The sequence below is a fragment of the Myotis myotis genome, unplaced genomic scaffold, assembly GCF_014108235.1.
Source record: "Myotis myotis isolate mMyoMyo1 unplaced genomic scaffold, mMyoMyo1.p scaffold_m19_p_5, whole genome shotgun sequence".
Lineage (NCBI taxonomy): Eukaryota > Metazoa > Chordata > Mammalia > Chiroptera > Vespertilionidae > Myotis > Myotis myotis.
In genome coordinates this window covers 38,298,100-38,325,113 of record NW_023416357.1, presented here as the reverse complement: position 1 = coordinate 38,325,113, position 27,014 = coordinate 38,298,100, and the positions used below count along the sequence as shown (strand labels likewise).

General features: G+C 42.8%; 1 long non-coding RNA gene across 1 annotated transcript; it reads left to right on the top strand.

The window, feature by feature from the left end:
* Positions 1-5,175: 5,175 nt before the first annotated feature.
* On the top strand, positions 5,176-24,431 carry LOC118656381. Its single transcript, XR_004967592.1, has 4 exons — positions 5,176-5,303; positions 5,447-6,113; positions 24,005-24,189; positions 24,382-24,431. It is a non-coding gene; the product is annotated as an uncharacterized LOC118656381 (long non-coding RNA).
* Positions 24,432-27,014: the final 2,583 nt, after the last annotated feature.

The window sequence follows — 27,014 nt, the reverse complement described above, 5'->3', positions numbered from 1 at the left end:
CAAAATATAATAAAATTCTTTAAAAGAAAAGAAAGCTGATCTTTGGGGTTTTACACTCCAATGTGTTTACGTACATAGGGATAATTTTTTTTCTTTTGGCTGCACAAACAGAAGAGGTCTAGTGCTTTGATGAAAATAGAAGATTTCTGCTCTGTCTGGAGCATATGCGCCTTCCCTGAGGATGTTTACTCAATTGGCACTATAAAAACATTACACCAGAAAAGGGAACATCAGTTTATGCTTCCATTTTATGTCCTGCAAAATGGCGAATGGCATGAATACAGCTATCATGCAACAAAATGAACCAAAGTAAAATAAACGGGACTGCACTTACTATTAGTATATAAAATATTACTATACCCTCCCCAATTTGCAACACTTAAGTATCTCATTATGAGTAGGATGCTCAAAATGCTATAGAGGATTTCATTTCACCCCTTTTATGAAATACCTGGTTTCTAAGCAATATTAATGAGACAATCTCATAAATCTCTATTTACTGAGTCTAGTGTCTTGCCTAAATTTGCATTTGCAAACTATGATTGCATTATGTTTCTAGAAGACTAGGATATAAATTTCCTATTCTATATGCAAGCAGCTTTGTTAAAAGCCTCCTTTATTAAGGAATGTTGAAGAAGGAGAAATAGCCAGTGATAAAGACGTATTTTAAATTCATCTGAACACATTCTTTTGTATGTGTTTAACAGAACTTATACCTGCAAAAAAACTACATTTGAGCTTTTGTTTTCCATTTCAAATGAACTTCCTTTATATTTTTGAATTTATGCACTTTGGAATATTATATACTTTTTTTTTTTTTTAACTCTGAAGGCTTTCTTGAAAGGCTGAACTTAAAAATGTATTTTTTTAATTTTTCAATTTCAGTTGACATTCAATATTATATTAGTTTCAGGTGTACAGTATAGTGGTTAGACGTTTATATAACTTACAAAGTGATCTCCCTGAGAAGTCTCGTACCCACCTGACACCGTACAAAGTTATTACAATATTATTGAATGTATTCTCAATGCTGTACTTGACATTCCCATGACTATTTTATAACTGCCAATTTGCACTTCTTAATCCCTTTACCTTTTTCACCCAGTGAAAGACTGAACTTTAAAAGTAAGCAATAAAGAGAAGAGTACTAATAGTCATTCTAATAGCCTCTAGAGAGATTGCATTAACCTCTAACTTGCAGCATATTTGCATTTTACAGTGGCAATCGTGTGCATAACCAGAGAGCAGCTGTTCATGACCCTTGACCTCTGATGAACTATGCCCTATTTAAGTGGTGGACAAGAGGTTAATCTTGACTCTGGAAAACAGATTTTTCTTTAAAAACTTTGTGTCCTGGAGGAAGAATAGTCATCACAAGGAATTCAAAGCGAAGAAACATAATCCATGCCCTCCGGAAGCTCACAGAGTAAATGAATGTTTTCTAAAGATGGTGTTTTGATTGCTGGTAGTTTTGTAAAGACTTTAGTAGTACACAGACATATTTTAAAATGTCAATAGTTATATATTTTTGTAATGTGTATTTGAAAAAACTATCTAACCTGGATATTATTTCTTAGGACATGTCTAAAGGAACTGGTAGTATTTATTGCATTGATATACACGAATATATACAAGTTAAATAATAATACAGGTGATAGATATGGCAAGTTCTGTCCTGTCTGAGCATCTTCAAAAGGCCTCCAGAATGTTCTTTGCCAAACTCTTTCTTCACATCTCACTTGTACTGGCACTCTACTCTTCCCTTCCCCAATCTCGAGCATTCTCCCCTTCATCCCTCTTCCCAGTCTTGAGCGACACCATGGCCATGAGAAAGCCACACTAAGGGGCAGAGTTAAGTGTAACTCAGAGTCCTTAGAAAATCCTGCAGTGTTGCCAAATGGGTCCAGGAAGGACCTCCATCAGAATCACCTGGGCTACTTGTTAAAAACACAGTTTCCATTCTGGGTTGTAACTGAGGATGATTGATTTTTAATAAGCACCCTCAGGTGGTGATTCTGATTCTGAGTAAAGTTAAAAAGAACCATTTTAGGGATGGAAATAACTCAAGACAGTTCTAACTGCTTATCCCTGGGTAAGCAAAGGGCCCAGGAAACTTGTCTGGGTTACAACTTCTTTGTCCAATGGAATAGTCCCATCATCTAACTTGAAAATGATACCTGGAAAAATAGATCTTTCTGGATTTTTTAGGTCACGAGCCCTTTTCCAGCTTGCTCTACCGCTGCTCTCTATGGCTTGGTTCTGAGCTTCTTGAACACCAGCTTTACATAGAGGCTGCCGATGGCTAAGCCAGAGCTCAGGGAAGTGGTAAATTCCTAGCCAGAAAATAGTTATTCCTGGCCCAGTGACACCTACTGTAATTGTTTTTTTTTTTTTAAGAAAAAGTGCTATAGTCACAGGGATTCTACATTCCACTCTCATAACTTCTCCTCCCAAATTAAAAAGGTTTCAATTTGCCAAGGGCTGGGCTGGGGGTAGAAGGGTAGCAGGTTGAAAGAGAACTGAGAGTGACTACTGAAAGTTTGTTGTTGAAGTGATGAAAATATTCTAGCACAGTAGAACATTGTAGCAGTGGTTGCACAATACTTTGAATATCCTGAAAACCATTGGATTGTGTCCTTAATGGGTGGATCATTTAATCTGGTCACCTTCTTCCCAGCCATTAAAAGCTTGGTAGTACGGAAGCCCCACTGTGTGTCCTTCACTGTCCTTGATGCATGAGGTTAGAGTAAATGGTCCTGAAAATGAGAGAAAAGGAAAGAATTGCAAGCCCTTGGTTTTTGCATCAAAGTAATACTAATTACATTCATCCAAGTCATTTGCTTCTGTCTGGTTACCAGGTAGCACAATGATTGTTTGTACTGGAAAATTTAAGTCAGGTTAATTATATTGTGCATTTTAATGACTAAATTGTTTCCTTAAATGCTCTATTTTCGGAGGTTATTATTTTGCAACATGGTCATGACTTCCCATAGCTGAAAGAAAAATTAAAGGGAATAATTGTGTGCAATGTTTTTGACTGCACCTTACAATTAACTTTTCTTCCCAGAGTATTTTAGGACAAAAATCTCAATATGGCCACATTTACATGCAGAGCAGGAATCAGAAAAGGACTCCGATTTACAAGTTCTCTGGCACGTATCTGTGCCATGTGGTGGAATGAGGGCATATGCTATTGAGAAAGTGCCTTCCCGGGGATGGGAGCTCCAAGTGAAATCAATGCTATTTGGTCTTTCTGGCTCATCCCCAGTGAGGATGCATTCTCAGTGGCATTTGCAGGTCATTCTTCCATTCTCTTAAGTTCTTCCTGCAACTATTGATCAACCTTCCCTGAAAACACTGGTGTTTTAATGCTCTTCTTACATCAAAGAATTTCAACCAATGCCTTATATCCTGTTGCTCTGTACCCTTGATTTCCTAACCATTTTCATGAAGGAGTCTTGAGCCACTGTTATTCTTGCCTTTTATGGCTGGTGAGATTGCCCCTTAATTTATTTGCTGCAGATCAAATTTATTTATTTGATCACTTGTATATCCCCATATTTCAATCATAATTATGAAAACTGTCCACACACACACACACACACACACACACACACACACACACACATAATGGCAGGATGAGAGACCTTAGCTGAGTGAATGGAATGGACTGTGTCCCTCAGGTTGAGAAAAGGAGACTATAACATGTTAGAACCCACTGGCTCAGTGTCACAAACTATGAAGTGTCTGGAATTTTACCCTCCTTACACAGTAATGAGTTCGCTTGCCACAGTGTCATGGATTCTGGTAGAAAACATGAGCCTTCTGGGTTAGAGACAAAGCACCGTTTGTTATTCACAGCAGTGACAGTAGCTAGAGTATTGGTAATGCCAAGCAGGTCCCCTGAGCCCTAATTTTCATAGCGTGATACACCAGGACAGGCACTGCATTGTCTTATGGAGAAGAACCCTGAGCGTATGGGCCATTTTTAAGATTCCTGTTAAGGATCTTTTACAATGGCAATGAGCAAGCCTGCCCTTTGCTCTGGGGGGAGACACTAGCTCTATCTCCTAAGGCTTTTCTTTGTACAAATATCCTCGAAAAGACGTTCAGTGCCACACTTGTAAGACATACAGAAACCCGAGCAACCCACAGAGAATTGTCTCCCAACACTGAGGACATACAAAAGCATGCTGTTCACTGTACGACTGGCTGGCTGTGAGAGAATTACACACCGACCACACAATGCAGCACCACAGTGAATGAATGTAAACCACTCGGAGATGCCTGTGCTATCACAAATCAGCACCATATGGGTGTGCTAAAAGAGGTGTCCTTTTTCTTACTTACCTGAGGCCTGTCTTGCCTCTCCAACTGGTTGTAAACTCCCTGCGTAGGTTTATATCTCCATCACAGGGAGCGGAGTTGATTGATAATGCTAAGGACAGTGTAGGCATTGAAGGATTGCTTCTTCTTTAGGGTTCAGAAGGCAGCTCTCCTGGATCTCCTCAGGGCTCAGGATGGTGAGGTGTTAGTCTTTTCAGGATCATTTCTTGTTATTTTGTAGTATTTGGGCCCAGTGTCCAGAAACACCCTTTCCATAAGGTGGTTACCTGGAAAATTTGTTTACTCTGGTCCTGTCCACCACCTTTTGGCCACTCACATCCTGGACTTGGGCTTGCTTTTTGGTTGAGAATGGGGGCGGGGGCTGCTCCCTGAGGCGAGGCAGCAGCAGAAGGGCATATGGGTGGTGAGGAGCAGAGGAGGGCGGGCCAGGGATGGGTGGAGAGGAGAGCCTTCAGGCTGCCACACACTGAACTCAGTAGGAGGAGGGGTGGACACCAGGATTTAGTTATCTGGTTGTGAGCTGCAGACATTAATGACTTTGGGGGTTTTGTATTATTTCTCTTATTTGAAAAAATATCTCTACTTTTTTATTCTTAGTAACATCCTCCACTCTCACACTACCCCACCCCATCCCCCCAATGCAAAATAAGAATGCTTAGCACGTAAAATTTGGGAAACACAGAAAATTAAAAAAAAAAAAAAGAAATTCTGACCCTAGCAGTTAGTCTCTTGTATAAAAGTCCCCACAGCTAACATCTTGCTGTATGTGGAGGCTGGGACAATGATGTGAGTAGGGTGTGTGGTGAGTCAGCTGGGGTTAATCTTGACTCCACCACTTATGCCTTGGGTGATTCACTTAATCTTTTTAGTCTCGAGGTGTTCATACCTAGCTGATGCCTTCTATGGGACAGAATTCCTCTAGGATAAATGAAAGCGGTAGCAGTGTCTGGCATACGGTAAGGCCCAACAAACAACTGTTATTGTTGTTGCTTTTTCTTCCCCCAAATACTATCAAACTTACCTATTATTTTGTAATCTAGTTTTTAAGTTTAGAGATATGTCATGAATGCTGCTTCTGATTTTGGGATTCTTTCTTCAGGTGAATGGACCCCTTGCTCAGCAGTGGATGTATATCAGGCTGACCCCCTCCACCCCGGAAATACGAGCTGGGCTCTGAAGACACCCAGGCAACGCTGGGGCACATCATTCTTGGGCCTGATTTGGCCAGTGGCCAGTGAGAAGGCACAGGTCACAGAAGAAGCAAACAGAACATGATCTTTGTGAGGCTGCAGTGAGGACTCTTTAAATTCAGCCTGGGCAGGGGAGCCACCCTCTTTCACCTTCTTCACAGACGTGGAGAAAACCTTTGGTTTGGGGAGATAGAGAGAGTTGTTTGATCCAGCTCTTGAAGCAGGGTGACATAGTGTATTCACAGGGGTGACCTGGCGTCAGACACTGTTATGTCCGAGATGATACACTTTTCTATACCAGCTCCCAGCTCCCAGCTAGAAACTAGGGTATTTTCTCTACCGAGCAGTGCTTTGGGCTTGCAGGCTTCCATGCATGGGGCCCAGAAGGTGGCTTTGTTACAAGGAAAAACAACATTCATATTCTGCAATAGGCAGTGGTCACCCAGAATCCCACAGCACTTCACAGCTTTGTCATAGTCACCCCTGAAGGTACCCCACAGACATGCTCCCATAGTTTTCCATGGACCTTGTGTGTTCAAATCCCAGCTCTGCTGCTTTCTAGCTGTTTCATCTGGGGTAAGTACCTTAACCTCTCTGTGTCTTACTTTCCACATCTATAAAATGGAGATGGTAATAATACCTCATAGCGTGTCAAAATGCATATGTAAAGTGATTAGGTCCAGTGCTTGGCATGTGGTAAATATGACGATTATTGTTTTAAATCATCATCATCATGCCGAAACCGGTTTGGCTCAGTGGATAGAGCGTCGGCCTGCGGACTGAAAGGTCCCAGGTTCGATTCCGGTCAAGGGCATGTACCTGGGTTGCGGGCATATCCCCAGTGGGAGATGTGCAGGAGGCAGCTGATCGATGTTTCTCTCTCATCGATGTTTCTAACTCTCTATCCCTCTCCCTTCCTCTCTGTAAAAAATCAATAAAATATATTAAAAAAAAATAAAAATAAATCATCATCATCATCATCATCATCACACACAAGCCCAAGTATTCTCAGCTTCATCAGAGCACTTATTACTGGTTTTCCACCAGATTATTTAGCTGCAATTGGCACTAGGTTAGTGTCCTCATGGCCTTAGCATCTAGGAGGGTGGCTTGCTTTCTTTGCAGAGAAGTAACTCTCCGCTCTGCTTTGCGGCTCACTTCCCCTTGTCATTGTGGGAGAAGCAGCAGAGTTCTTCTAGAGGCAGAGTGACCTCTAAGAGGGACCCCATCTTCATGATAGGAAGGCGGGGTCCCTCTTAGAGGCCACTCTGCCATCTAGGAACCTCAGTTATGCTGCCACTCAGCACAAGTGGTGAAGGAGTAGGGATTCTCGCGTGGGAGATCAGAGCTCCCAGAAACTGCTGCCGCCAAAGAGGATTCTGCGGGCATAGTGGTAGCATGTGCTCTCAGGCATTGCCCCCTTGCAAGATTTTTAAACAAGTCACTTCTGGAATACATCTATACTAATAATGCCTCTTGCTCACGCAGTAACAATAACCTGAGCCCACAGCTCCGTGACGGGCAGGACCCGAGACAGCCTCCCCCTCGCCATGGTTGAATGTATGTAGATAATTTGTCTTCAACCCTTCTCTGGAGCAGGAAGCAAACAGCAACAATCGAGGGGCAGGCTGGGGTAGGGCATGGAAAGGCGCTTCTCAGAACAGCACCGAGCTGTGTTTATCCTTAAGGAAAGAGCACTGTGGCAGGACTGAACGTTCTGTCAGCATCGTCAAGTTCTCTGCTTGGCCTTTGGCTCACTGGCTTGCAAAACAATAGTGGCCACCACCAGCTCTGGGGCTGCTGGCTGAACACAGGCCAGGGCTCAAGACTGGGCCTGGCCTTCTTAGCACAAAGGAATTATAAGAGTGGAATGGCTAAATGTCCAGAGCACTTAATCTGTGGCTCCACTGGCCGTGGGTAACAAACTGCCTGAGCTCCTAAGCACTGCTAGTTCCGCCCTCTCATAGGATTAGATTTCTGCATTGGAACCCCAGCATCACCACCTGTGCCACACTGGGTAAGGTGCTTGGCCTCTCTTAGCCACAGTCTGATCCTCTGTTAAATGCAGGTAACAGTTCTGTGCATGTGGTAGGATGATTGAATTAAACTTTTTACGTAGAGGCTGAGCAGGTCCACGGCTACTTCAGGTACAATGTCAGCCAAGGTATCATGCTTATTCCTCCTTCAGGAATTTGAGCGTTTGCCTGTCCTGCCTCCCAGGCTGTGGGCTTCTTTAGTGAAGAGGGAGCCCTCCCTCCTTCTGTGAGGCAGGACCATGAAGAAGGGAGCGTACAAACCTTGGAATCCCTCTACCTGGCCCAACCCTACCTGTGTCGCCTTCTTGCTGTTTCATGTGGGGAACATTTCATGTGCCTCAGATTCTTCTCTGAGAGTGGAAGAACAATAGCATCTGTCTTTAAGCGATGATGTGAGTGAACGTGTATCTATAAGAAGCCCCTTTCGCTCAGTGCTGGGTGAGTGTTCAGGAGCAATGATTGTCCCGTGTCCAGCGCCTATCACCAATTCAGCACTCAACACATGACTCTTTGACAGCTTGAATCCACTGTTGAGGACTGGCTACCTTTGGTTCCTTCTTGCTCCCTTCTTGAAAGTCTTTAAACGTATGGCCCATGAGAAACAGCAGAAGTATGCTGGGGTGACCAACTGCCCTTGCTTGCCAGCATTCTGAATAATTTCTCAGGATGCAAGACATTCAGTGCTAAACCAGGACACGTGTGGAAACCAGGGTGGTGGGACACCCTGCTCCTGCTCACATCTCCCATTAGAGGGGCCAGGGCTAAGGTGTTAGCTCCTAGAGGCTACTGGCATGGAGGCACTTTTGGTGATGCCTCTCCCCCTCCCCCACTTGTTATTAATGCCTCCTCTTCCCTCAATGCTACTGCAATCTGGATCTAGCACCCTCAACCACAGATGCTGGGATGGGTGCCAGGGGAGTGGATATGTTAGCCTGGGGTGGTGGAAAGAAGTATCTTGTAGCTCTCAGTTCATCTTAGTTCTGCTTCCAGGCAACTGCACTGATTTCTTGAGAGGTTGGTGCTGATGGAAACTTGAGGTCCAATTTAGCACCTGACTGGGAGTTGGTACACCCGATTCTAATCCTTTGAGCTGTGCGACCTTGGACAAAATGCCAACCTTCTGTGGGAATTTAGTGTCCTCATCAGTAAAACGGAAGGAAATTAAATATTTCATCTAGATCGTTCCCTTGTGCATAGCAGGGCAGTGGCATTGGCCATGCTGGCCAGGACTTGCATGGGGGATGGGTGGTGCTAGCTGAGTGGTGAGAAGGGCAGTATGCTGCCCAGCTGCCCTGCTTGTGTTGTGCCTGCTCTGCTCCTCCCTGGTGAGCACTGGGTCATTTCACTTGGCTGAGGCCCCCAGTAGCTTTGATGACATCACCTGCTCTTACATGAGGCCCTGAGAATGTCTCACTTTGGGTATGTTACTTAAACTCTCTTAGCCTCAGTCTCCTCATATATAAAATGAGGTTAATTATAATACTCTTTTATTGAGTTGTTGTGAGAACAAGTCTTTTAAGACCAAGCATCTACATTTAGAATACTTGAATTTTCACACAAGTCTGTAATCTGTCTTATTATTTTATACCTGTATCTTGTCCTTTAGTTCAATCATTAAACTCATATTTATTTATTCATTTTTACAATATATTTTTATTGATTTCAGAGAGGAAGGGAGAGGGAGAGGGAGAGAGAAACATCAATGGTGAGAAAGAATCATTGATCAGCTGCCTCCTGCATGCCCCCTATTGGGAATTGAACCCTGACCTTCTGATTCATAGGTTGGTACTCAACCACTGAGCAACACTGGCCAGCTAAACTCATATTTACTGAGCACTGACTATGGGCCAGGTACTGAGCTAGGCCCTGGGGACACAATGATGAATGAGGCACAGTTCCTGGCCTTAGGAGCTCATAGAAGGTTAAAGGGATAAGTTAGCAGATTATTTTCTCTCCTTTTTCTTCTTCTCTCCTTTTGTCTTTTTCTTAAAATACAACAATTTATAAAGAGCTCAATGTTGCAAAGATTGCTAGGTCTCTAAGTAGTATACGTCTTCTCTTCCTTTTCACTACAGAATTCCTATATTGTTGGGTGTGGCAAGCTGTCCAACTTTCTTTACAAAGGTACTTGTTGGGGGAGAGGCAATGAGATATAATTGAAGGTCATTGAGTGGGGCTTCCAGGGAAAGCTTTTTAAAGAGAGATGAATCAGTCAGAAGACCCTACTTGTATTTCCCTGCATCTTTCTTCTCTTTGTCTAAAACACTGGAGCTCCAGTAGCTATCTTGTAAACATAAGGACAAGGGTCACACGCCAGGGCTGGTCGAACTTAGAGCTGAAAGTAGCCCAGGGTTCTCATGACACTTTGAAGGTACCCTATCCACTCTGGAATACTTAACTTCAGACTTCCTATTTTATAAGAGAAAAAGAAGTCTCTGCTTGATTTAAGTCACTATTTTAAGTCTCATGATCAGTAATGAACACAATTGTCTAGTGCAGTGGTCAGCAAACTCATTAGTCAACAGAGCCAAATATCAACAGTACGACGATTGAAATTTCTTTTGAGAGCCAAATTTTTTAAACTTAAACTACATAGGCAGGTACATTATTATTAACTTAATTAGGGTACTCCTAAAGCTTAGGAAGAGCCACACTCAAGGGGCCAAAGAGCCGCATGTGGCTCACGAGCCGCAGTTTGCCGACCACGGGTCTAGTGGAGCTTTCCAATAGATGTGGAGCACAGCGTAGAGACACATTTAATCTTTCTCCTAAATGTCAAGAAGTGAAGGTCATAGGAATCTCACAAATTAGAACTTAATATTGAAACACAAGGCACCCATTAATCTTTTCCAGTGTACACCAAGAGAAACTGACTGAATCTGCCCTTTGCTTCTATGTTCTCTACTAGATAGCTGAGTTTGAAATACCCTTAAATTCTGGTCTTTCTAAGGTTGGAAACCAGAGGATTGAATTCACAGAATTAAGTGTTTTATTTCGGCTTTGTTGGTATTAGTTGATGTGCCTGATTCATCTTTTTTTATTTTATTTTTTTTCCTTAGGAGAGTGCTCACGAATGCTCAACACCTTTGTCAGAAATCCAGGTTGTTTTATACATCTGGTTAGCCCTTTTATAGTTGTATTTTTAATAATCTTTATGTAATTATAATTTTAAAAATTCACCTACCACACATTTTCACTCATTCCAAGCAAGAATAAGAATAGCTCGAGTACCTATTCTTCCCCAGTCATTGAGAAATACTTAACAAGCATAGTCTCATTTAATCACCACAACATTCCTATGAGATAGATGCTATTATTATTGCCATTTTGCAGGTGCGGAGACAAGGCAAAGGGAATGTAAGCAGCCTGCCCAAGGTCACACAGCTAGGAAGTGATGAAAATAAAATGTGTGATTCCTGTCCTGAAATAGGTGACTCTGAACCAAGCTATTTTCTTACATATCAAAAGGAGATATGTTTCCTAGATACTTTACTTAAATCTGCCCAAGGACATGTTGAATTCACCCAAGATCTTAGGCAATCTCTAAGAAGCCCTGGTCTGCAGAAATGGGGAAAAGGATGCTCTCCTATTTAAAGGCATCCAACAACACATGCATATTTGTACTTTCCCATCCTCATTCAGAACATCTGAGTTCCATAACCATTCAGTTAATGAGGGCAGGAAGCAAGGGAGACATTCAGTATTCAAGGCCTAGTAAGTAACCCGATGCATATTAGAATGATAACCTGCTTGATAAGACACCATTTATTGGCTTCTTTCTCCTGTTTGTCTCACTCTCCTACTCCCTAACCAGCTTTTCCTGGGATTACCTCCCAAATAAATGACCTTAACTCAGGATTTGCTTCCAGGGAACTCAAACTAAGACTCATGTTATCTGTAATGTTCATCCATCCATCCATCTATCCATCCATCCATCCATCCATCCATCCATCCATCCATCCATCCAATCTTACCAACTTACCATATGTCCAGAAACATGAGGTACTTGGCATAAGGAGATAAGTAAATCACTGCCCTTGAACTAAAGTTGCTCAATTGAATGGCTTTATGTTTCCCATATCGCCAGACAGAGATAGTCTATACATTGCCAAAGCAGCATTGGAAAGACTGCAGGATTCCTTTTCAGAATCTTGAAGAGGACTGTCCAGCATAGTCATCACAGGGGCATGTGGTGACTGGCACGTGATGGGTATCTAAGAATGTTCACTGAATGAGTGTATGAATGGGCAGAATGAACAGATGGATTGATTATAAGGTAAACCAGGTTTTCTCTGGGATCCATTTCCCTTGCTTTCTGAATTTTTGTCCCAAAACCTGGCAAAATGTGGTCTCAGAAAATAAAAAAAACTGACTCAGGTAAGGTGAAGCATGAGATCCTTCCCAGCAAAGAATTACACGTAAAAGAAGAGGGGACAGGGAGACAGATGAACCCAAAGTGACCTACTCTAAAGGCGCTCTGCACAGGTGTGAAGAGATTGGGGGATGGGGCTGTCTTTTCTGGTACACCTCAAGTTATAGAACACAAACAGGGTTAAATCCTAGCTGCAAGAACAAACAAGGCCAGTTTTGAGTTCCTGCAGTATCAGTTATTGTGTGTAACTCATAAGCTATTGCTGGTGATCCTTGTGCACTTGGGAGTTCTAAGAATAATAGTTCTTACCTCTCTCCCTGCTGCAATGTGGAGGGGCCAGATGAGGACTGATCCCCGAAAAACTGCTGCAGGGATGAAGGCTGTGAATAACCAGTGTTATGGGAGAGTTCACAGTGGCTGTTGGTTCAGGGTGGGCTCTTGGAGGACTTCATGGAAGAGAAAGGGCTTGAGCTGGTTCTTGGACCATAGGTAGGATTTGGCTGGGTGGAGAGAACAGTAACCATCCTCCTTTATCAGGTACTTACTGTGTGCAGGCTCTGGGATAAGGGCTCCAAAGCAGAATTCTCATTGAATCCTCCCCAAACCCAAACAAACACCATATCATTGTTCCTATTTTAAAGACAAGCGTTAGAAAGGTTAACTAATGTGCTCATATCAAAACAATGAATAAAAGGGAGAGTCAAGGTCAGACTCAGGCTGTTTGCTTCCAGAGCCTGCCCTTTAGCAGCCATTTAAACCCCTCTACTGCTGTGCTATTTCTTAGGGGCCGGTAGGGAGGGCAGTTAGAAACAGAAAAATAAAGCATTCTGCAGTGGTCACGGCTTTGAGGGTCAGGAGAGATTCTATCACTGCTTCCTTGACACCGAGTGCAGCTGTGGGCTGTGGAGCTGAACCAGCTCCCCTATGCATGGCTTAGCCTGAGACTCACTTGAGCGTCAAGTGCTCTTGTCGCTTCATGGCCTGCTGCCAGAACAGTTGAGACACAGAAAAGGCAACTCACAGGGCCTTGCTTTCCCATGTACCTCATCTACTGCCACCACTGTTTCTTTATTTAAATTTTTTAAAAATTATGGTAAAATTCACACAACATAAAATTGACCATCTTAACCATTTTTAAGTGTATAGTTCAGTAGTGTTGAGTACATTCACATTGTTGTGCAACCAATCTCCAGAACTCTTTTCATCTTGCAAAACTAAAAGTCTACACCCATTAAACAACTCCCATTCCCCCCATCCCACCCCACCCACCAGCCCCTAGCAATCACCATTCTACTTTCTGTCTCTATGTACTTGACTAGTCTAGGTACCTCATGTAAGTGAAGCATGTTATTTGTCTTTTTGTGTCTGGCTTATTTCACTTAACATAATTCCCTCAAGTTTCATTCATGTTGTACCATGTGTCAGAATTTCCTTCCTTTTTAATGCTGTATATACTACAGTTTGTGTATATACTACATTTGTGTGTATATACTACATTTTGTTTACCTATTCATCCATTGATTGACACTGAGATAGAGAGAGAGAGAGAGAGAGAGAGAGAGAGAGAGAGAGAGAGAGAAAGATTTGCACCCAGGCCTGTGAAGTATCTTCCTCTACCCCACCTCACCATGCCCCAACACTCTTACCTATGTGAGCCAGTATAAATTCTGACCACACCAGTACACCCCAATAGAAATATAATAGAGATGTCATATACAATAAAAAATTTTCTAGTAGCCAGATTACAAAAGTAAAAAGAAACAGGTGAACTTGATTTTAATAATATATTGTATTTAACCCAATATACCCAACATATTATTTCAACACCTACTCAATTTAAAAATTATTACTGGAATATCCTACATTTACTTTCATATGAAATTTTTGAAATCTGGTGTTTATTTTGCAGCTGCATCTCAATTTGGACTAGCCACATTTCAAGTGCCTACTAGCCACCTGGGGCCAGTGGCTGCTGAATTGGACGGCACAGCTTTAGTCCCAGCAGGTCAAAGCTCTCCATCTCATCCCAATTTTTTCCTCTTCTAGAAAAATGTGGGTATCACTTGGCTGCTGTACAGAACTAGTACCACGCCCGGCAGAGGCTTAGCTGTAATGGTGGTGGCAGCGGCTGTGAAAGCTCAGATTGAAGCCGGCTTGTTCTGTCTGTATCAGTTCTCTTTTGTCTCAGTGGCTCTGTGCAGTGTGTGAGTCACTGTGGGGGCAGAGAGGCTGGGAGGCAGGGTGGGCAAGGTCCTCTCTATTCCGAGGCCTCCTGGAGGGCCTTCGTGCTTGCGGGGGTGGGAGGGAGGTACTGACACAGTGGAGGATGGGATGGTGAGGGAATATGAAGGCATGTGTCTGGATTCACAAAAATAGACTTGTGTCTGTGGGCTGGTTACAAAAACTCAAAATACCATTTCCCTGTGCAGGGGAGGAGTAGGATGGGAGACATATTAAAGAGCTACATGCTTTTATGATTAAAATACTCAGGAAATATAATGAAGACCAGGGCCCTCAGATATGTCAGGATCTGGGGTTCTTTTTATTTTTTTAAATTTACTTTTGTTTGTTTTTTAATTTATTTTTAAATTGAATTTATTAGGGTGACATTGGTTAATAAAATTATATAGGTTTCGGGTATACAATTCTACAACACATCATCTGTATATTGTATTGTGTGTCTACCAAGTCAATTCTCCTTTCATCACCATTATACCCCCTTTACCCTCTCCTACCTTCCCCCACCCACCTTTCCCTCTGGTGATCACCACACTGTGTGTGTCTATGAGATGTTTTTTGTGTTTTCTTTTTGCTTAATCCTTTCACCTTTTCCACCAGCTCCCCAGCCTCCCTCCCCTCTGACAGCTGTCAGTCTGCTCTCTGCATCTACAAGTCTGTTTCTATTTTGTTTGTTTATTTTGTTCATTAGATTTCACATGGAAGTGAAATCATATGGCACTTGTCTTTCTCTGACTGGCTTATTTCACTTAGCATAATACTTTGGGGCTCTTTTTCAAATTGGATCCTAGAGTTGTTTCAGTTTTCCAGAGTTGTGTCTGAGCCATTTTTCTTTCCCTTGTCACACATCTGTTTTCAGTACTTCCTACTTGATTTGAACATTTAAGAAATTTGGCCTCATCTACAATCTTCCATTGGCTTCTAAAATGTGCAGATGTGTTATCTTTTAAAAGTGGCCGGTCAAATGCTCTCTCCCAGGACATGGCCACAAGGCTCAGAGTCCTTGGGAAGAGGGCTTTACCTTCAAACAACAGTCCTTGCCCTGGGCTATAAGCTGCAGCTGGGCTCGAACCCCATCTTGTTACTTACTAGGCCTCTACCAAGTTACTTAAACTCCCTGAGCCTCAGTTTCCTCTTCCACCACATGTAAATAATAATAGTTCTCACCTCACTGGGATGCTGGGAAGATCAAATGAAGTCATGTGTGTGCTGTGCTTAGCACAATGCCTGCACATGTCATCCTGACCTTTGCTCTACAGGAAACACCAGGTTCTTCTGTATTCGGTGCCATGGCTGGCCAGGTGGAATATTCTCATTTACTAAACTCTGTATGTTTAAATTAGACAGCACAACTCAACCCATGTGGAATACAATGCACAGAGAAGAGGGATTGGCCACAGCTGCTTGGAGAATTGGTGGCAGAACTCAAGACAAAACCCAGAATTTCTATTTTCCAGTGCTTAGGTAGCAGGGCCTTCTGGGTCTCACACGTCAGGAAGCATAGAGAGGAAATGGATAAGAACCTGTGTCTTACACGTCAGAAAGCATAGAGATGAAATGGATAAGTAGGGTCTGAATACATAACCACAGAGCCAACTCAGCAGCCTCATATAAAAAGGCAAGAAAAAAACCCTTGAATGTAAGTACCAGACGTTTAATGGAATGGGCTAACATGTAGTCACTAACAATGCTTACAGTGAATATTGATTCAACATGGGAAGACACTTTTGATCTGTGTCAAGTGAAAGAAAAAACAGGAAATAAAACTGCACATAATTTAATGCTAAAATTAAATATATATGTATATATACATGCATATCTATGTGTGTGTGTGTGTGTGTGTGTATGTATACATACATATATGCTCTAAACCAGATGTTATGTTTGCTTATCTCTGTTGGATAATAGTTTTTTCTTGATACTTTGGTGTATTTTCTACAATGAACACTCAACACTTTCATAATCATGAAAAATGATGAAGGTTATGAAAGATTTCCAGTCTCTGGTTTCCACCAGGGAGCCTGTAACTCATTCCCATCTCTCAGCCTTGCAGGCCTTCTAGTGGCTTCAAAGCCTGCGTTGTTTACAAAAGGATGATTATGTGGGGCGTCCAGGGAGACTGACTGAGAGAGAACAAAGTGAGACATGCTTTATTGAAGATGCTAACCAGAGTCAAGGCACTCTCACAAACAAAAGCCTTTAATGAATTCAGTGGACGGCTGTTCCAGGCGAAGAAAATTGGGTAAATGGCAGTGGGAATGCCAGCCAGCCCCGTGAGAGAGGGTGACAGATTTCCGTATCTATCTCTACAGGGAAGACATTACAAACTAAGTTCATGATGGTCGCGATTTTTGTTTAGTCGGGTGGGTTAACAGTTTATCAGCAGCCTGACGAGGTCAGCGCAGAGGCTCATCCTTCCCCTCATTCCACTGGCTTTCTGACCACCTCCTTCCAAGTCATGAGTGGATTTTGCTTCCGATCTCCCAAGCCTCAGGTTCTTGAATGTTCTGCGGTTGTCTTCCCAAACTCCCTATTCTGTCTTGCTGCCTAATTGAAGTTCTTTTGCCTTGGATCTAGTTGCTCCTCTCTGCCCAGCCCCTTTGGGTCTGCCCATTGTCCTCACAATTCCTTGCATGTGTCCCCATGATCCGACCCTGCATTCGACCCTTTGCTGTTTCTCAGGTCCTTGCTCTACAGCTTTGGTGCAGTCAGCCTGGCTCTTCTCCCATGTCTGATCTTAGCCACTTAGAGCCCCCACCGCCCAGGTCAGAGCCCTGCTCCTACTGTGTGCTCAGGAGAGATGGCTGGACATCACTAACCATTTGACTTGTCTCTGTACCACAACCACAGGATCTCTGACTCTGGGATTCTTTTTTCCCTTCAAAAAATGTTTTTATTTATTTCAGAGAGAAGAAGGGAAAGGGAGAGAGAGATAGAAACATCAGTGATGAGAGAGAACTATTGAGTGGCTGCCTCCAGCATGTCCTTTATTGGGGATTGAGCCCACAACCCCCCATGTTCCCTGATCAGGAATTGAACCATGACCTCCTGGTTCTTGGGCCAATGCTCAACCACTGAGACACACTGGCCAGGATGACTGTTATTCTTGACAGTCATTCTATAGTCATAAGAGCATAGACAACTGGGAGATGGTTATTGATGAGTCAGTGTAGGCCCTATAAACCTGGTTCTTCCACTTCCTAGTTGTGAGACTCTGGGCAAGTTATTTAATTTATTTCATCCTCAATTTCCTCATCTGCAAAATGGTAATCATAAAAGTTACCTGATAAGGTAAGTTATTACGTGTATCTAACTTACTAGTACTCACATAGCTAGTACTCAATTAATATTAGTTGTCACAATGTGACTATTTTATTCTAAAAGCAACATAACCTATCATGTGTTAAAAGCATGGGCTCCGGAGTCATACAGATTTGTTTGAACTACTCTTCTGTCTGTGGCTACCTGTGGCATACCTGCCTGTTTCAGTGTTTTTAGTCCAAAATGGGATAAGAAAGAATACTGACTCGAGGACTTGCTGTAGGGACTGAATGAAATACTGCGTATGAAGCACTTGCAAAATACCTGTACATAGTACCACAAAATGTTTGCTGTTGTTTGCATTACAGATGATGGATGGTCTCACCAGCTTTTTCTAGGAAGGATGACTGTGAAATTATTTACTATTTTCTTAATAGCATTACAGAGCTGACATTTGAATTCTAAAGTAGATCAAGTTTTCATGATTGTGCTGAATAATCATAACCATGTAAGAGTGAGATTAGGACCAGAATTGGCAAGCCTGGCTTCCCTCAGTCCAGGAGAATGAGCTCATTGTATCCTAAACCAGATTCTCTGTCTCCAGTGTGCATCGACTGAAACCAAGGGGCCTCTGAATGGGTGAATCCGCAGGCTAATGGCAATGTGCTTGGATGCCCATGCGGACCAATGTTAAGGCTCTAGTCTCTCATATAAGATAAAGTAAAAGTGATAATCCTTTTGGAAAATTACCATATTTTGTTCAAGACTTCAAAAGTCACTCAGAGTCACCCAGGGGAATCGCTGGAAACAGGAAAATATGACATGGTGGCATAAGCTCGGGAGGCTAGTTATCTTCTAGAAAATCCAGCTTTTGACATCGTTACAAACCCTCCCTGATTTAGAACAATCAAGGAGGAGAATTTTTCTCCTTGAAGGAACCATGCTGTATGAAAAAATGAGTCTTGTCATCACTTAAGTCAGCTACACGTGAATTCCCATTTTCTGAAAGCCTCTGTAGTACCTTCTACCTGTTAAAAAAAATCATAATTGAATTCTAGATTAGCCAAAACAAGCCACTCAAGTACTAATGCAATAAGAAGGTTGCTACATACATGAAATGGGGCCTCTACATCAGATATTTAAAAGATTTTGTACTCATTGGTGCATTAATGATGACTGGGCTTTATAAACTAGGCACCAGACATTTTTTTCTAAGAAAAAAATAACCACCAAGGAATCCAGGGGCCAGGGTCAAGTTCTGAGTCTGTCAGGAGAGAGTTGCACATCAGACGGAAATTCCTGTTTTCAAACCTAGACTTCCAAGATACATTATTCCCTCACACAACACCTAGATGACCTGGCTTTGTAGCAGAAAGGTTGACGTTGGGTCTGTTTACAAAAAACAGCAGAGAACAGCTGTTGTTCCTGATCTCAAGATCTATGTGGATTCAACTGAGATGATTAAAGAAGAGGGGAACACCCAAAACCAAGCAAAAGCACAAACACAACAGCTCTCCTCAACTAAAGAATTCTTGGCGTAGCAGAGACACGAGTGGAAATCTGTTTGCTTTTTCTGGTAGAGTGGAAAAAGTGCGGTGTTTGAACTTTGAGTAGCAGCATGGCCCATTCCCAGCTGTGTGGTCTTGGGCAAGTTGCTTACATTCCTGAATCTCAGTTCCCCCATAAGTTACAAAGAAGAAAAAGAGTGTCCATCTTGCAGTTTTATATCAGGTAAGTAACAAGTAGAACGCCTGGCCACAGCAGGCCCTTAATGATGGGAGCTAGAATTAGAGATGGTTTGTAAAGTCATGGGAGTGAATGTAATTGTCAATGATCTTGAGGTAGAAAAAGAAAAATAGGTAAGACTCCAACATGGAGCCTTGTAATGCCTCATTCAGGAAGATCCCTAGCCTGTGTAGAATCCCATGTTTTACAAAAAAGTGTCAAGCTGTGGATGAACTAAGTGGGACCTGCCGAATCACATGAGCTCACCGCGTGAGCTCTGACTGCACCTAGAGTGAATGCGCGGATGACAGGGCAGTTCTTTGCTCTGCAGTCTTGGCCATTAGTCCCTGGATTGAGAGTGCAGCAGGGAAACAATAGGGATGAGAAACACTCAGGGGCCAGAGCCTGAAAAGGGGAAGCAAAGGGAGAGGGGTCTCTGGCCACGCCCTTCTCCCACCTCCCCTGCCCCAAGTGTCATCTTCTCTCATTTTATCCTAACCACAACCCCACAAGGTACGTTATTGTGGTGATGGTGCCTGCTTCACCTATCAGAACACCAAAGTCAGAGGAGAAAAATATTCCTCATGAAAGTGGCAGAGTGAAGACCTGAGTCATGCAGTTTGACCGCAGAACCTGGGCTCTGTGCCTGGTACTAGACACAGCCAGCAAGATTCCTTTACATACATACATACACACACACATACATAAATCCGTCCAGAGGCGCATGTATGTAATAGTTGGTGTTACTTGACCATTCTGGTCATTGAAATCTATAAGCAGCAGTCCATTCCCATTAAGTAAGATCCCCTCCCCTCCCCCGCATCCTTCCTTTTCCATTGTGCTTTGTTTAACCAGAGAAGTATAAGGGCCAGGGAGTTGAAAGCTAATAAGCAAATGCAGAGTTTAGTAAATACCCTTCCATGTGAGAAATATCATAAAGTAACACGTAGAGTCCTTTCAGAGATAGAACCACCCTCATTGGCAGGTAGCACAGAACCCAGTGTAAAGAAAGTAAAACAAGCACAGCACCTTTATATGCTATGCTCTATACTATAGGGTCAAGATGAATGATCACAGAGCAAAAATAAGTTCAGATAAATAATTAAGTATGCACAGTGATAGTTGTCCTTTAAATGGATTATTATGGGCTGCATGGTGCTGGTCTCTGGAGTGGTGGCCATGGCCTTGGGCCTCACTGCTGCCAATATATGGGAGCCTTTGTGGAGGGGCTGGGATTTGGGGAGGTTTGAAAGAGAACAGAGCTGGCAGATGCTCAGTAAACAATGGTTTTTAAACCTGCCCAGAATGCACTTTCTTTTCCTGGAGAAACAAGAGAGAGGATTTTATTTTAGAAAAGGATTGTGGTTTGAATTAGAATAGCACTATTGTGACAAAGTTGGTTTTCAGTGTAAGTGATGTATTTGCTGAAAACTATATTGATGACCTCAGTGGGAGCTCAGAGTGGGTTATAGCTTACCTCTGTGTTTTGAAAATAAATCTATAAGCGGTAAGAAAGCAGAAGTTCTTTAGAGTGATATTGACGTAAATGTCATTTTCCATCAGCCTGGAGTCATGGTAACATAGATTTGTTTCCCTGGATGAATGCTGGAGGTGGTTTGTTAATATAGCAATAGAGTTTGGATGCTTCTAGAATTTCATGGAGAAAGGGTGTGTGGACATATTTGGACCTTGAAATGCTTAAAAATGTTCTGGGAAATTTGGACCAAATTTTCTAAATAGGTGTCTATTTCTCTCTCATAAGTCCACCTTTGAAAAGGTGAAGTGAAATGTCACATGGGTAGACTAAGGATGATTCATTTGCAAAGTTTATGAGATGCTATAGGCAATGAATAGGATTCAGTATTCAATGACACCAAGAGAAACATCAGAGAGTCAGACTATAGATCTCAGAATGCCAAAGGGATCTTCAAACCTATCGGTTTCCTTCAAGTTTAAAATACATGGATTACATGACCTGACAAATATTAATAATGGCATCTAAGACCATTTTTGCCTGAATTCTCATGTCCTGGGGATTGGATTGGGAGTGGGAAGAGAGAAGTATGCAAAAGGCTTTGTTGGAAATGCTTAAACAAAATGTGCCCAGAAATCTCAATATATTTAGAATAATACTTTGCTCATTAATGAACTGGGGACAATTATATCCTCAAGGCCTTAAGGATTATTTATAGAAAACAAGGTTAAATAATGGCTATCTTAAGTTACAAAGACTGAAGACAGGAATTGCTATATTTGAACACTTGACCCAGAAATTCTAAGAAAACTAAAAAAAAAAACAACCCAAAGCAAATTGGTAGTGAATTAATTGAAGATACACTCTTCTAGGAATTGGTTATGAATCACTCAAATTAAGGACATCAAGAAGCAAGTAGATTGATATTCTGGGCATTTTGCTTCCTTTTCTACTTGTCTTTATTATTTTATTTGAGTCAGTATATTTTACAATTTCTAATATTATTGGATTTCTTTCAACTTTTTGTAAATTTTTAATGAAACTAATCCATCAGGTTGTAATTCAATTTGGAAAATAAAGAGACAATAAAAGATTTAGGAAGGCAAGGGAGGGAGTAGGAATATACAAAGAAACTAAATTACATATTTCTAGTCGTAAAATATCCTTTCATATATTTACTATGTATCTCTTTATATTTAAAATTTTGAATTTTCTTTGTTTTCACGAACTAATTGGCAATGGAAATTTCTTTTAAACATTTCCATTTGCATTTCTGCTTCATGATGAAATCAACTGTTGATGTTATGTACCACTACATAAATTAGATTTGTTCCCATTTCAGGAACCTTACAAGATGTCTATTAAGCAATAATGGGAAAGAAAATGCACACAAAATAATTATTAGCAAAATAAAATCTGGTGAATGTGGAGTTATTCAGATAATTCCAAAGAACTGGGTGCCAGTGCTTTGGCCACAAGGACATCAAACTAAAGTGGAACAATTCAGGCCTCTAATATTTCCAAATGCTTTGCCCATCTTTAACTGTGTGAGACTTCCAGATTAAGTGGACGAAAGCATGTTCTATCCTCTATGCCAGTGATGGCGAACCTATGACACGCGTGTCAGAGGTGACACGCGAAGTCATTTTATTGGTTGATTTTTCTTTGTTAAATGGCATTTAAATATATAAAACAAATATCAAAAATATAAGTCTTTGTTTTACTATGGTTGCAAATATCAAAAAATTTCTATATGTGACACGGCACCAGAGTTAAGTTAGGGTTTTTCAAAATGCTGACACGCCGAAAGGTTTGCCATCACTGCTCTATGCAGTGGTTCTCTGCAGCTTTGTTGCACTCAAGGAAAAAAACACCTTATAATTATTACCAGAAGAGAGGAGTAGAAACTTCTCAGGTTTCACAAAGCCACATTGGAAACATTACATTGGCTTTCGTTTTCAAAGAGGATGCATTCTAGGGTGGTTGTCAGCCTGGAATAGCTGTTGTAGAGCTGCTGTGGATGCCAGCGGGCACCCCCCCTCTGTGGAAACTGGGAAAACAGTGAGCTTGGTCCTACATGAACTGTTCTCATGAATTCTAGTTGCTCAGCCTATAAGAGAAACAAAAAGACTGAGGATTATACATGTGATAAACAGAAGAGGTTAAAAATAAGCTCATTCCTTTAGTCTGTTGGCTGAATTAGGTTATTTTACTGGACTACTTGGCTATCCATTGGTGGTGATGTTCTGTGGAAAAACACTCATTGAACCTTCATTTAAAAACCTTGTCTTCTATTAGTTACTACAAATGCCATCTTAATCTACACCGCCTCATGAGTTAGAAGCCTGTGATCCCTGCTACCTCCCCCTCCCTATTGCCAATGGCCCTTGTCTTGTGGATCCAGAAAGCTGTCTCTCAAATTTATCTCCGTTCCTCTGTCCCCACTGACAACGCCTTGGTTAGGGCTAATCAGCATTAACCTGGATTTGTGCACCATTCTACAGACTCTCTTCTATTTCCTGCTCTCTTCACTGTTCCTCATGGAATCTGTGTTTAAAATCTCTGGTGGAAAGGTATTCAGAACTGTCACTACTTAGCCTCTAATCCACCTCTCCAGCCTCTCTCCTAGCTCTACCATTTACCTCCTTGTACAGCCCCAAAGCATGGAGGAATTCAGGAGGCATTTGGGCATTGATTGGGGCGGGGGGAGGTACTAGGGTTCTAATTTTGACTCAATCTATTACTCTTGGAGTAACTTTGGACCAGTTATTTACTCTATATTTCATGTAGTGTTTGGGTTGCTGGGGGTGGGATGGAGGTCTGTAGTGAACAGAATAGATGAGGTCCTGCTCCCAGAGAGTGTATGGTCTAGGTCAGTGGTTCTCAACCTTCTGGCCCTTTAAGTACAGTTCCTCATGTTGTGACCCAACCATAAAATTATTTTCGTTGCTATTTCATAACTGTGATGTTGCTACTGTTATGAATTGTAATGTAAATATCTGATATGCAGGATGGTCTTAGGCGACCCCCTGTGAAAGGGTCGTTCAACCACCAAAGGGGTCGCGACCCACAGGTTGAGAACTGCTGGTCTAGTGGAATCACCATGTACTTAGTGGTAGCATGTTTCTGATAGGCAAATTGTGTCAGAGACTATTAGTTGCCGACCAAATATTTATTCTCTTCTTTCCTTGATGGTAATGTGTTCTGCTCTTCCCACAGTTTCCAAATTCCCTTACGTGGTCAATGGGATGTATTTGAAAGCCATTAAGTTGGCTTCTGGAAAAACTGGTTCAAACAAGGTTGACTCAGTAGGATAATACATCCATTTGCCATTTTCTCCATCCTTTTCCTTCCTGGATAGACTGCACACGATGGTTGGAGTTCCTGCAGCTATCTTTGGCAGTAATGCAGCTTTGATGATGGAAGCCTTTTGCTATGGAAGGTGGAACACAAACACAGAAGACAGTCAGATTACTGATGCCTATGGGGCCTCCATAGCAGCCTTGGATTGCCTGTTTTGGGACTTCTATGGGAAAGAAAAATACAGTAAGCCTTTATCTCATTCAGGTTTTCTTTGGTTGAGTTTTCTGTTCTTTGTAGTTGAACCTAAGCCTAAGTTAATACACAATGTAACTATATACAATCACCACTTAAATAAGAAATTTGGAAACTCATGACTTTAAAGGGTAACAAATCACTTAACTTAATCATCTCTTATTCTATCCTATATAATAAAAGGCTAATATGCAAATAGACTGAACGGCAGAACAACCAGAACAACCCAACAACTGGTCGTTATGATGTGCGCTGACCACCAGGGGGCGTCATGGAATATGGTAAGTGTCGGCTACAATGGGATGGTGAAGCAGGTGAGCGGGGGCACCAGACCAGGGCAGGTTGCCGGTCGCTGTCATTGGGGTGAGCCTCTGATGGTTACTGAAAATTCTTTGCTCCCGCGTACCCCGCGGTCCCGCCCAGTGCTCACACTTGCTGCTGGCCCCTGGCCTCGCTTGCACCCACAGCCAGCGCTGGAGCTGCCACTCGCACCTGCTGCTGGCGCCCAGCGTTGGTCCCCATCTCTTGGTGCCATCAGTGGGTGTGAGCGGCGGCTGCTGGCCCTGATTGCCCCTCAGGGCTTCTCCACCTCCTGAGGGCCGATCAGGGCATCAGCCACAGCTCGCACCCTCTGATGGTGCTGCCCTGCTCGCACCCACTGCTGGAGCCGGCCCCAATCACTCCATGCAGAGAGGGGACTGGGGGCCGTGGCAGGAGGGCCCAGGCAGGGGTGCGGAGGATGGGCTGAGACCCGCCCCTGTGCCCACTGCAGCCTTGCAGCCCACAGGTGTGTGAATTTGTGCACTGGGCCCCTAGTTATTTAGATCATCACAGTGATGATGATAATATTTAATAGTACAATAATCCTATATAATAAAGAGTTAATATGCAAATTGACCATCACTCCAACACACAAGATGGCCAACCCATGTGGTCAAAGATGTCTGTCCCCATGTGGCCACAAGATGGCCACCACAAGATGGCCGGCAGGGGAAGGCAGTTGTGGGTGATCAGGCCAGCAGGGAAGGGCAGTTGGGGGGGACCCAGGCCTGCAAGGGAGGGCAGTTGGGGAGGGACCAGGCCAGCAGGGGAGGGCAGTTAGGGGAAATCAGGCCAGCTGGGGAGGGCAGTTAGGGGCGACCAGGCCAGCAAGGGAGGGAAGTTAGGGGTGACCAGGCCAGCAGGGGAGGGAAGTTAGGGACAATCGGGCCGGCAGGGGAGCAGGTAGGCGTCGATCAGGCTGGCAGGGGAGCAATTAGGGGGTGATCAGTCTGGCAGGCAGAGGCGATTACGATTAGGGGCAATCAGGCAGGCAGGCAGGCGAGCGGTTGGGAGCCAGCAGTCCTGGATTATGAGAGGGATGTCTGACTGCCTGTTTAGGCCCAATCCCACTGGGGTCCCGATTGGAGAGGGTGCAGGTTGGGCTGAGGGACACTCCCTCCCCCAGTGCACGAATTTTGTGCACCAGGCCTCTAGTATTTATAAAAATAAATCTTCCTTTGACATAATTTATATCAATCCTCATTCATTTCTAAATTGAGGACACAGTTACAATAATGTATCTCATTATTTTCCCCAGATAGTCCTTCCTGGATTATCCTCATGTACGTGTACTTCTGTTTCCTGCTGGGCTTCTGAGTGATGCTGACTGTAAGTGCTTCTCCTAACGAGTCCTTCTTCCTGTACCTGCTCATCCTTCATTTTCACTGACATGCAACCCCACGTAACAGGGACATGCAAACCTATGTGACGTGTCATTAAAAACCAACAATTAGACCTGCTATCCAATAGGCAGGCACTCTGTAGATGTATATCACTTTAGGCCAACCAGGGACCATAAGTTCACATTCAGAGAGAAGACAGGTTAGTGGTGTGTCTGATTTATAGAAATCATTCATTATACTCCCTTCCCATTCCTGACCCTTTCATGGTATCACTGTGTGTATTTTCAGGTAACATCCACATGTTTCTCTGTATATTGGCCAGAGGGACTGGGGATGTTGATGCTTTTGGGAAACACTTAGTGGGTTTGCTCTGGAAATTCTGTTCTATTTGAATTCCACCAATGACCTGGACAAATATGCATAACCCTCAAACTTGGGGGCAAAACCAGACTTCTGTTTCAGTTCACTCTCCAAATTATGACCAAAAATTGTACCTAACACTCTCACAATCAAATTAGAGCTGACCTGATCGTGAGAGGCAGATATGACTTCTTTTTTTTCTTCTTGTTGTTTTTTTTTCATACTGCCAACTCATAGTTAAAAAGGCAGAGATTCAAAAGGTCAGATGACATCATCTAATATTAATTTCCTGTGCACAACTGTCTCTGAATTTAGTTGTGTTGCCCACAGTATGGAGGATTTGGTTGTCCGTGGACATTAGATCCTGAGAAACACTGATCATGTGACCTACTTATGATGGTTTGACCATGATTTCGGTTATAGCTAGATTTATGCAGACACATTCAGATTTTGTAACTGAATAATTTACTTTCCCTATTGGGAGGGAGGAGTTCATAGTTTTGTAAGTTGATTGAATGACAAACACAAATGCCCTGAAGTTCAGGGAAGAGAATTCATGCAGAAAATACAGCACCGGTGAAGGCATCCCTGCGGTTCTGCTCCTGAGGATGGAAGGTGTGCTCCGCCACGCTGCGGCAGACACGGTCTGGCCAGAACGTGCGCCCTCAGGGAGGCGTCAGACAAGGCTCTGTTTTTTCCCTGGATGAAGTTCTTGAGTGTGTGGTGGAATTTCCTCTTCATTCATTATGCAACATCATTTTCTCTTTTGCTATTGCTTCTGCCAAATCACCT